General features: G+C 47.5%; 1 non-coding gene across 1 annotated transcript; it reads right to left on the minus strand.

Annotated features, from left to right (window-relative positions):
- Positions 1–9,890: 9,890 nt before the first annotated feature.
- On the minus strand, positions 9,891–9,963 carry TRNAR-CCU (transfer RNA arginine (anticodon CCU)). The gene has a single exon. It is a non-coding gene; the product is annotated as a tRNA-Arg (tRNA).
- Positions 9,964–11,639: the final 1,676 nt, after the last annotated feature.

Raw genomic sequence — 11,639 nt, forward strand, 5'->3', positions numbered from 1 at the left:
CCAGTATTATTATTTCTGCATTTTCCGCTCGAGGAGTCATTCAGACACTCGTTTGGCACCAGTATTATTATTTCTGCATTTTCCGCTCGAGGAGTCATTCAGACACTCGTTTGGTACCAGTATTATTATTTCTGCATTTGCCGCTCGAGGAGTCATTCAGACACTCGTTTGGCACCCAGTATTTTATTTTGGTATATTTTTATCCATATGTGTGCATCATGGCTTCTCGTATATTTTCGTGACGGATGTATGTTCGACTATTAAATCTGGAATATGTTGGATATATTATACCTGTGTTCTTAATGTTTGCGAGTACATTCAAACGTACTCACTGGCTTGTCCCTGGCTATTGTCTTGGCCAGATTGCCTTGCGTGGAGGTATGCATCGCGGTGACACCCTCGGAGCCCGCGCTGTTGACGTTTGCAGCCTCGCGAAGATAGGAGTTATCCTGGTCAGCTGTTCTTGTGGGAAATGGAGTCCCATAGACGCAGATGTACCCAATCGCTTCCGCCCTCAACCATTAGAAACCAAATGTTGTACCCTAGGCCACAATGGTCTTGTACTACATATTTATGTACTTGCTTGGAATTCTTGTATCAAGTTGGTGCCTCATCAGCTAACAGTAATCCTGGGGCTGGTGAGCACAAAGGCCGTTTTTCTGGGAATTTGTATCCCAAAATCCGGTCGTGACAATTAAGTCTATAACATATTTTATCATAAGTAATAGACTTGGGGGCTGGCATGGTAAGTATAACTATGGAGTAAGAAAGAGAGTTGTACCTCAGATTTTTGCTGTATTTGTTTCACCATGTCAATCTCCAGATCCCGGCTGTTGTGCACTTGATTCACATAGCCAGAGACAATATCTTCAATGCTCAGATGAGCATAATCAGTGACGGCCAGCTTGGCCCGACGGCGCTCCAGAAGTTCTTCCTTGGCAGAGCACTTGGCCAGCACGGTAGGTCGTCCCGGTTCGACAAACTCAGTCCGGATGATCTCAACATCCGGATCATCTGGATGAGCCGGGCTGGGAATCTCCGGGTTCTCCATAGCTTGTTCAGCAGATGGAGCAGTGGTGGCATCAGGAGATGGCACAACCAGCGGTTCATCAGCAGAAGCATCAGGAGCAGCCGTTCTGAGTTCTGGCTCAGCCAGGACCGGCTCTTCGGCCGGCTTATTTTTCTTCGCCCTCTTGCTGGGTTTCACTTGTACACTGCAAGTCAAGGGGTTAGTGCAAACACATGAGTAAGATAAGCATAAAATCAATTGATCATCGTTACCCGGGAGCGGTATTGAAAGCCGGCAAGCTGGACTGCATTGAGTCGCCGGAGGAAGGCGAAGTTCCCTGGTAGTTTGAGTCGGAAGAATTAAGGGGTTGATGAGTGGCGCCCGCCAAAGGATACAAAGAATATAAGTCGGAGATAACCTTAGTCCGGCGCTTCCTTGATGCTTCGTGTAAGCCGGAGGAGAGGTCTGCATCTTTGCTGGTCCGGGTCTGCCTCCGGCTCTCATAAATCTGTCGCTTCAAAAGAAATTGAGGATCTTGATAAGCTAAAGGATGTGAAAATCTTACTTTCCGGGTTACTCTTCGGACTTTCCGTCTCGGCAAAGGCTCGGAGTCGGAGGAAATTATAGTTACCTCTTCATTCACTTCATGACTCGTTCCGGTGTCCTCCTGCTGATAATCCGTGTCAATAAGATGGTTAAAAAAGGAGCCTAAAGAGTCAAGAGCTACCTCTGACTCGGAGGTGTCTTCCAGACGGAGCAGGTCCGAGGCGCTAGGTTTATTCCCCTTCTTACGGGGAGCGGCTTTCCTGGCGGCTTTCTTAACTTTTCTGGCTTTCTTGGCGGCTTCGTGGTCATACTTGACCTTCCAGAATTTATCATTAGCCTATAAAATACAACAAAGGTTAGTGAGTTAAGACAAAATCGTTAAAATGGAAGGAGAAGTATTCAGGTCAATGGTTTACCGCTGGAGCCGGGTTAGTCTTGCAGAAAGGGCTTAAGCCCACTCTCCCGCAATCTGCCAGGCTCTCGTTCAGAAGCGACTTGGTTGTATCATCAATGACGTCCTCAGGTAAGTCGTCTGGACTGTGTCGAAGAGGATCATCCTTCTGGCCCGTGTAATCACACATCAAGCCGGGGCGGCGGCTTAAAGGAATCACCCGCCAGGCGACCCAGACCCGGACCAGATCAATGCCATTTAAGCCGTTCCCCAGGAGAGCTTTGATTTTGTTGATGGTGGGAGTAAGTGGTTGACGTTCAGCTTGAGATAATTTGTCTGGCAAGGGGTGATTTGACTCCAGACGTAGGGCGCGAAAGCCGGGCAGAGGGTTCTCGTCAGCCGGAGAAGTGTCTTGGTAGTAGAACCATGTCTGGTTCCAATCTTTCGGGTGGCTTGGCGGCTCAGCATAAGGGAAGAGATAATCTCTCCGTTGTTGGATTGAGATTCCATCGAGTTCCAAGCTAGGCCCGTTGGCACATTCATTCTGGCGGTTCAGGTAAAATAACTCCCTAAAGAGTAGCAAGCTGGGTTCTTCTCCGAGGTACACCTCACAGAACACTTGGAAGTTGCAGATGTTTGACACGGAATTGGGTCCGATGTCTTGAGGTCGCAGATCAAAAAAGTGCAGGACATCTCTGAAGAATTTTGAGCCGGGAGGAGCAAAGCTCCGGTTCATGTGATCAGTAAATATGACAACTTCCCCATCCTTGGGTTGAGGCCTCTCTTCTGACGGGTCAGGACCACGATAGGACATGACCTCTTTCTTTGGCAGGTAACCCGTTTTCACGAAGTCAGCTAAGATGCTGTCGGTGACGTTGGATCTAACCCAGTTGCATGTGATGGGTGCTTTGGGAGCCTTAGGCGGCATTGTGAAAGATGGAAGCCTATGACAAAATAAAATTTCTTCAAATTTAAGTCGGAGGAAAATTTCAGTTCAGTATTGAAGATGGCGGCTTATGAAAGGGCCTAATGATATATGGTTAATTGTGTCAGGTTATTTAAGCCGCCGTGGATATCATGAGCAATTAAGTTATTTAACTCTATTATGAATGATCCGGAAATTTCACAAAGCATGGCCTCTTTTAAGCCGGCGATATGAGCCGCCATGGCTAACAGATGCAATTTTTGCCTAAGTGTTGCACAAACAAGTTTCACAGATTGCAGGGATTATTTTGGATCAAACGATCGTCCAGAAAAGAAAAATTTCTAGACCTAAAAACTGGTACAGAGAAGTTCGAGAGCTCTAAATGAGGTCTTTTTGCAAACAAAAGGGATCTGCTATTATTGAAAATGGGTGTGAAACGACTACCGCCGAAGTTATGCACTACTCTTAGATCAAAGGAGGCCGTTGTGGAAGAACTGCGAAGGAATCGCGAGGAACCACGAAGAACACAGAAGAACTCGTGAACCCTAATGCGGATCTAGTATATGGGACGGCGATGACTTACTGGTGCTGATGAGCAGCGGAGGTGCGCCGCGGTTCTCTGGTCGAGACAGGTCGATGCAGCGGCCTTGGTTGGTGCAGACGGGATGCACGGCGGCGGCGGCGGAGCTCGGGCTCTGGGTGCCGAGAGGAGGAAGACGATGGAAAGGGAAGAATGACAAAGACCTGAGGGCCGCGCCTACTTATAAGGGACGGCTGATGAATGGGCGCGAGAAATGAGGAGGCTGAAGACATGGTTATCCAGCTGCGGAGACGCCTCGATTTTCGAGACAATTATTAAGATAAGGATCCGTTGAGATACATTGGGCAGAATGTGCATTAATGGCAGATGACGTCATGGCGGGTTACAGAGAATCCAGAAGATGATGTCACGGCGGGTTACAGAGAATCCAGAAGATGACGTCATGGCGGGTTATAGCCTTTGCGCAGACAGAAGCCAGAAGATTTTTAATTAAGGTATTGAAGATTGACATGAACTGGTTCAAATCAATCTGGGGCCTAATGTTGGGGATATAACTACTGGTATCACCCGCCCAGGAGGGGCCGGGTTACGTCACGACGATCATCCCATGAAGCCCAATATCAAGCTTGAGGACGGCGGTTCAGTAATGGGCTTAAGGCCTAGAGGCAGCTTAAGGCCTGTAGTGATAAACCGCCGTTAAGGCATGACTTGTAGTGTAAGGCAGGAATAGTTAGGAGTCCGAGCCGGACATTGTATAAGCCGGCCGAGTTTCTGAGAGCCGCTGGGCGTTAACCTCTCTATATAAAGGGACGACCCAGCGGCGGTTCAAGACAAGAAAGATCAGATCGATAGCCAGGCACAGCGGTTTAGCTCCCTGGTCATCGAAACCCTAAGTAATCCAACCTCAACTGGAGTAGGCTTTTACCTTCACCGTAAGGGGCCGAACCAGTATAATCCTCGTGTCCTTTGTCCCGTCTAACCCCTTTAAGCTTCCTAGTTGCGATGGCTCCACGACTAAGTCCTTGCACGAGGACATCTGCCGTGACAATTCTACGACAGGTATGACGGAAACTAGGGCGGCAAGATTGGAACAAAACACCAGGCATAAGGCCGAGCCTTCCACCCTTTACCAAATATATAGATGCATAAATTAAATAAGAGATATTATGATATTCCAAAATATCCATGTTCCAACATGGAACCAACTTCAACTTCACCTGCAACTAGCAACGCTATAAGAAGGGCTGAGCAAAAGCGGTAACTTAGCCAAACAATGGTTTGCTAGGAAAGGATGGTTAGAGGCTTGACATGGCAAATATGAGAGGCATGATATAGCAAGTGGTAGGTAGCGCAGCATGGCAATAGAGCGAACAAATAACAAAGCAAAGATAGAAGTGATTTCGAGGGTATGGTCATCTTGCCTGCAAGGTTCTCAGAGTTGTCGAAAGCTTGATCCTCGTAAGCGTACTCAACAGGTTCCTCGTTCACGAACTCGTCTCCCGGCTCTACCCAAAACAAGAACACAAGCAACAGAACCACAATCAAACACGGGAAATGCACAAGCAACATGATGCAAAACATGTATGATATGCGAGATGTGGTATGAAATGCATATGCGTGCTCCGGAAGAAAAATGATGAACAAGGCAGTAACTTGGCAAACCAAGCATGCCACTGGAAAGATGAGATGATTTCGGTCGAAATCGATATAAAGGTCACCGGAAACGGATGCACGGTTTGCAAATGGCAAGCAAAACAAGAATGACACGAATCTGCGATTAACAACATGATAGCACTTAGAATGCAACAAGTAACAATGCTACAGCACACCAACATAGCAACAAAGCATATGGCAGTAATCTACAGGAGATGAATGACAAAAGATGAACACTGAGCTACGGCTACATCACAACATAACAGGTTCAAACAAGCATGGCAAAAGTGCAAAAGATGACAGGTTCACAGACTTGGTGAAATTACTGAACATGGCTGAAACAGCATCAGGAAGCAATGTTCAGAGCAAGCAATCAACATGCTACAGGAACTTCACATAGCAAAACAAGGCATGGCATGAATCTAATAAATGCATAGAACAAAAGTCCCTTACTGACCATAAGCCAAAAAGAATCACAAGATATGATGGCAACCATGTAAACATAGCAAGTTTCGTTAACAGGTTTCAGACTTGGCAGAAAACAGAGCATGGCAGAAACATTATCATGAAGGCATCTTTGTGAGCTTGATTCACTCACCAAAAAGCAATGCATGACGAAACAAGCATACCTACAGCAAGATGGCATATTTATGAAGCTATCCATGACAAGAGCAAATACATAGCATGAATGGATCAACTACAACAACCTTGGCAAAATTGAATAACACGTAAACAATCTACCAGGAACATTTTATAGCAAAAGTAGAGCAAGATTAAGACATGCTATGGCACTCCGTAATTGCAAACAGGGGCATGGATGGATAGAGCACAACTATATCTACAAAACATCCTTACTTAATATCACCAAAAGGTGCGTGGATCTCTCTGTAGACACATGGATACATGACAACAAAATAACAGCAGACACAGACTTAGTAAAATTACTAAGTCCCTGAAATCAGAAACATCACGAAGCCTAGTTTGCATGCTTGTGCTAGTCACCACAGAGATCACCAAAATACATAGCATACACCTCTGTAAAGATGGCATGACATACATCAAAACACATGTAGAGCTCATGCCCATAAGATGCACACATCAATAGCAACAAAAATAACAAATCCTCAAGTTCTGATAAGTAACAGCAGTTAACAGCATATAGCACTCTTGCACCAGAGTTTTGGGCATCAAGATGGACTCAAATGAACATGGCATATTGGAACAAAATGAAGAGCATCTCGAGACAAACATTTAGATATATTACACGCACAAAACGGAGCTATATGCAGAGAGTTATGATGCGATGAACAGGAGCATGTAATGCAAAAGTTTCAGGACTTGGAATTTCGAGAGGGAAGAAAGTCAACCGTGGGCAGGATCAGATCTGGCGCGGCTCGAGCTCGAGCTCGCCGGAGTGAGCTCGGGAGAGGGAGGAGGGAGAGGGCGGCCGGCCGGAGGGAGGACAGGAGCTCGCCGGGGCTCGGGCTCCGGTGCGGGACGGGCGGCGGCGCGGGGGACGGCGCCGGCGCCGGCGGGTGCGGGCGGGCGCGGGGAACGGCGGCGACCGGTGAATGGCGGCGGGGTCGGCGGCGGGGACGGCGCGGGGCGCGGCGCTCAGGCTCCCGCGGGGCAGCGGCGTACGGGCCGGGAGGGCCCGCCCCGGGCCGAGCGGGCTTCGGCGGCGCGCGGCGGAGGAGCCGCGGGAGGGACACGTGGCAGCGGACGATTGGGCGAGGGGCGGCGGCGGACGTGTCCGGCGGCTGAGGAAGAAGCGTCCGGCGGCGCGGAGGGGAAAAGATCTAGGGTTTCGCCCGAATTTCGGAGGGGGAGGTGTTTTATAGGTAGAGGGAGCTAGGATACTCCAAATGGAGTGTGGTTTTCGCCCACACGATCGTGATCGAACGACCTAGAGCATGGAGGGGACTTAGGTGGGTTTTGGGCTGTTTGGAGGAGGGTTTTGCTGCAACACACAAAAGGACTTTGCGGTTACCCGGTTAACCGTTGGAGCGCCAAACGACCTCCAAATGGCACGAAACTTGATAGGTGGTCTACCGGTGGTATACCAAGGCCACTTGGCAAACGTCGGTCCATTCCTAGAACGTTTAACACCCTCTCACGAAAAGAAACGAAAAGGGGTGTGCCGGTGCATGTGGGAGTGTCGGATTGCAAAACGGACAACGGGGAAAAAGCTCGGATGCATGAGACGAACACGTATGCAAATGAGATGCACATGATGACATGATATGAGATGCATGACATGAACAAAATGCAAAACGAAAAACAAAACCCGACCACGGAGGGAATATCATAACACATAGCCGAAAATGGTAAGAGTTGGAGTTACAAATATGGGAAATTACATCCGGGGTGTTACACTCCCCCTAGGGCCCATGCGCCTAGGGTTGGGGGAAACCCTGGAGGGGGCGCCCCCTTGACTTGGGGGGCAAGCCACCCTCCCTGGCCGCTGCCCCTCCCACCAGATGGGATCTAAGGGGCCGGCCCCCCTCTCCCTTGCCCCTATATATAGTGGAGGGGTGGGAGGGCAGCCGCACCCCTGGCCTGGCGCAGCCCTCTCCTCCTCCAACTCCTCCTCCTCCGTAGTGCTTAGCGAAGCTCTGCCGGAGAACCACGAGCTCCATTGCCACCACGCCGTCGTGCTGCTGGAGTTCTCCCTCAACTTCTCCTCTCCCCTTGCTGGATCAAGAAGGAGGAGACGTCCCCGGGCTGTACGTGTGTTGAACGCGGAGGCGCCATCCGTTCGGCGCTAGATCGGATCTTCCGCGACTTGAATCGCCGCGAGTACGACTCCATCAACCGCGTTCTTGTAACGCTTCCGCTTAGCGATCTTCAAGGGTATGAAGATGCACTCCCTCTCTCTTGTTGCTAGCATCTCCTAGATTGATCTTGGTGACACGTAGGAAAATTTTGAATTATTGCTACGTTCCCCAACAATGGAAGCTTCCGAAGCAAAATTTTTAAACCAAAGCATTGCTGGGATATGCTCAAAGAGTGCGACAAGTGGAAGTTGATTGACAAAGAATCCCCACCGAAGAGAGGTTCACTTACGACCATGGATGAAGATGAAGATGATGATGGCCAAAGAAACTTGAACAAGCCCGATGGTGACAAAAAGACAAAGGAGAAGATCAAGAGGGAACACGAAGCATCAAGCTTACGGGACAATATAGATGCTATGGTGCAATCAAATGAGTTGATGTTAGCAAAGACATTTGAGACAAAGAAAGAGTTGGCCGAGAAGAAGGCACGAGAGAAGCAAGAGAAGTGGCAATTGCTTAAGGACGAGGGGTTGCGCAAGGCGGCCATTGAGGAGAGAAGAGCACGTGCCGATGAGAACAAAACCATGTCCAAGCTTCTTGCCGAAGAGAATAAGATCATGACACTGAACCGAAATGACATGGACGGCATCACCAAAGAATGGCATGATGTGGCAAGGGGAGGCATCTTGAAGAGGAGGATGCTTGCAGGAACCAATGTCGCTGATGCATTTAGTGCGCCCGCCGATGATTTCGGTGCCAGAGTTGGAATTCGACGATGGATTCGGGGGCGGCGATGACCTTGATGGAGGTGGTGCGGAGTGAAGAGCGACCAAGATGATGACGGACGTGGTCTTCGCTTTTGCATGAAGTCCTTTTGCGTTTGTCCAACAAACTATGCTTTTATCTGCGCGCGAACTATGTTTTATTGGTTGAATTTGAACTCATTTGTCGGAATCGTTGTCAAATTCGCTTATTGGGGTTTTCGGTTTGCGGGTCGACGCGGCGCCGCCCGAGCAGACCTCGCGTAGCCGACCCGTAAAAGAGCATCTTCAGTGGATATCCTCTTTTACGGGTTTGTTTTGCGGGGTCTGACTCTACCCTCGCCCGCGCCGGCCCGCAAAGCCGTTTTTTCGCCAACTGTAAACGCGTTTTGCGGGTCGGCGTTATACGCGGTCCGCTAGAGATGCTCTTAGCCGAATCCATACTTATGGATGTGTAGCTTTCAAGTTTAGCCCTTAACAACATAGATTTTTGGGTCGTCCATCGTCCTGGCTTCGGCAGCGGTGATTGTACTGCTAGACAAACAAGATTCAGGTCCTGACAAGGCCGGCGGCCTTGGGGATGGATTTGAAAACCGGCCTGTTGAGGCGAGGACGGCGTGGCGTCGACGGTACCTTGTGGCGGACTTGTGTCCTCGGGTTCCGTCATTCCAACGACCTTTGATTCATCACCAGCACATACCTTGGGAGGTAGTTCAGAGCAAATACAGATTGTGGTCTGCATCGACGGCATTGGAGGCTGCCGCCATTCGACCCACTGGCCAAGCCTAATCATGCGGTGCGGGAATCCTGAGCATTCCAACTAGGATTTTGCCCGTTGCAACTTGGCTCAAGTTGCGCCAAACGCTTGCTATTTTGTATCAATATTACATGGTCTTCGAATAATAGAATATTGTAAATTTGTATATGTTTGCTAGGATTACGGAAGAATCTTACGACACTGAACTTACAAGATGAGGTGGAAAAATCTGTTTGATTCCGTAATCTTGCCCTGGCAGGTTTAGCAATTTTGTTATCGAAATACAAGGTCGCCTTGGAGAGTCGAGACCAAGCAAGTACAAAAGGTCTAAGTTTGTACAGCATGGTAACTGTGCATACCTGGCTAGTTTATTCAAGCGTTGAGCGTGCCAAAAATGGCCTCGACTAAATTGAAAGATCACGCTGGCACGTCTCAGCATCATTTCAATCCATGGACGGTAAAGACAGTGGATGGAATTATTGTTAGTAGTAAAAAGTTAAAAGCAGGAAGGTGAAAAAAGGAACTGAAAACGCGCCAGGTAGGGGTCGAACCTACGACCTTCCGCTTAGGAAACGGACGCTCTATCCACTGAGCTACAGGCGCTGATGCGTCCAAGTGAATGGTGAAAGTCTTGTTAGATAGTACTTTTGTGCATTAGTTTAGATTTTTTTTGAATTGTTTAGATTGCTTACCACATGTGTCACATGGTGCATTAGTTTAGAAGATCACTAAAGTAGTTTTCTTAATGCTCTTATATTTCTTTACAGAGGGAGTATTTATTAAATAGCTAAAAAACTTACGAGTCATAATGATTTTTCCCGTGATATAACATTTTCGTTTATTTATTTGCACGTACACCCGATGGAAAACACACTTCTTAAGTGACAGCTAATCACCCGTCAGAATCAGCCTGTCAGGCTCCGCCGTTTAAGTAAAATAGTTCAGTTGGAGTACAAATCGAAACCGGAGCAGTAAGCTTGATACAGACTGGCCAATCTTTACAACACATTCTCTGTCAGCCTGGTACATTCAGGGAGATACATAATCTGAATAAACACAATGGGTCCAAATCAAATCTTGGGTTGAACTCATATTTATTTTTTTGAGAGATGGGTTGAACTCATATTGCCAAAAGGAGATTGCATATTCTGTTGTTATGTGCCCGGCGAAGCAAACCAGGTTTGTGAAGTCAGGGCGGCGGGTCTATTCTTACTAACCAAAAGAAAACGGTTCCACCAGCGACGTTCGACCAAAGAGCCGCTGCTTGCAACTCGCGGGTGCTAGGGACACTCGACTGGAACGAGGAAATAGGACGCTAGAGCCTGCGCGACATCTTCCTCCGGCTCTGGGTCGTGTGATGTTTCAGCCGGCGGGTATTCCGCGTCCGGCGAATCTATTCGGAACAACAAAAATTATTAGCCTAAAGATACATCTCTGCACCCGAGCTCATCTGCACCTGCACTTACGGAAAAAATCAAAACAAATACTAGAAAAATTCAAAAAATTCTATTTTTTTTGTGGGGTAGACAATTTGATGCATGAGGCCCGCTTCAAATTTCAAGTCATCTCAACAAAAAAGACAAATTGGGGGTCTGTAAAAATGTTTACTGTTCATGTACTGTTTTTGTCCGATTTTGTCTTTTTCGCTGAGAGCTGCTCAAATGTCCAAATGACTTGAAATTTGGAGCGGGCCTCGCGCATGAAATTGTCTATCACACAAAAAAATTGAAATCTTTTGAATTTGTTTTGAATTTTTTACGAATTTTTTCTAACCGGGTGCAGATGAGTCTGGACACCGAAATGCCCTACTCGTTGTACACGTCATTATCTAGTTTTCAAGTTCCTTGCGGAAATGCTTGTGTTTTCAAATTTAATGATTTGTTGGCTCAAGCGCTAAATAGTAAATGCTCACCATGATGTTTTGTTTTCCTCCAATATCCTACTATGGGTGAAAATAGTATAGAAGGAGAATTTAAAATCGTAACAATGGACCTTTGACATCCTTATGCGTGAGGTAGAGGTGAGTATATATAGCGTAGGACTATGTATAGTACTTGTCCTCTAAGCACACAAATAGTGCTGAGCAAGTCATCCAAGAACTGTTTTATCATCTCTTTATCATGCCGTAGGCGCTGTAAATATGATGTGACCATGCTACTTCCATTTTTCATTTACTCTTGCTAAATAAAAGAAGATATAAGGATGGCAAAAACTTCATGAATTGATTAGTTGAAATGTCATTCACGTGAGAAATGCTGAGTAGTTCAAAGATGTCCAGT

The sequence above is a fragment of the Aegilops tauschii genome, chromosome 5, assembly GCF_002575655.3.
Source record: "Aegilops tauschii subsp. strangulata cultivar AL8/78 chromosome 5, Aet v6.0, whole genome shotgun sequence".
NCBI lineage: Eukaryota > Viridiplantae > Streptophyta > Magnoliopsida > Poales > Poaceae > Aegilops > Aegilops tauschii.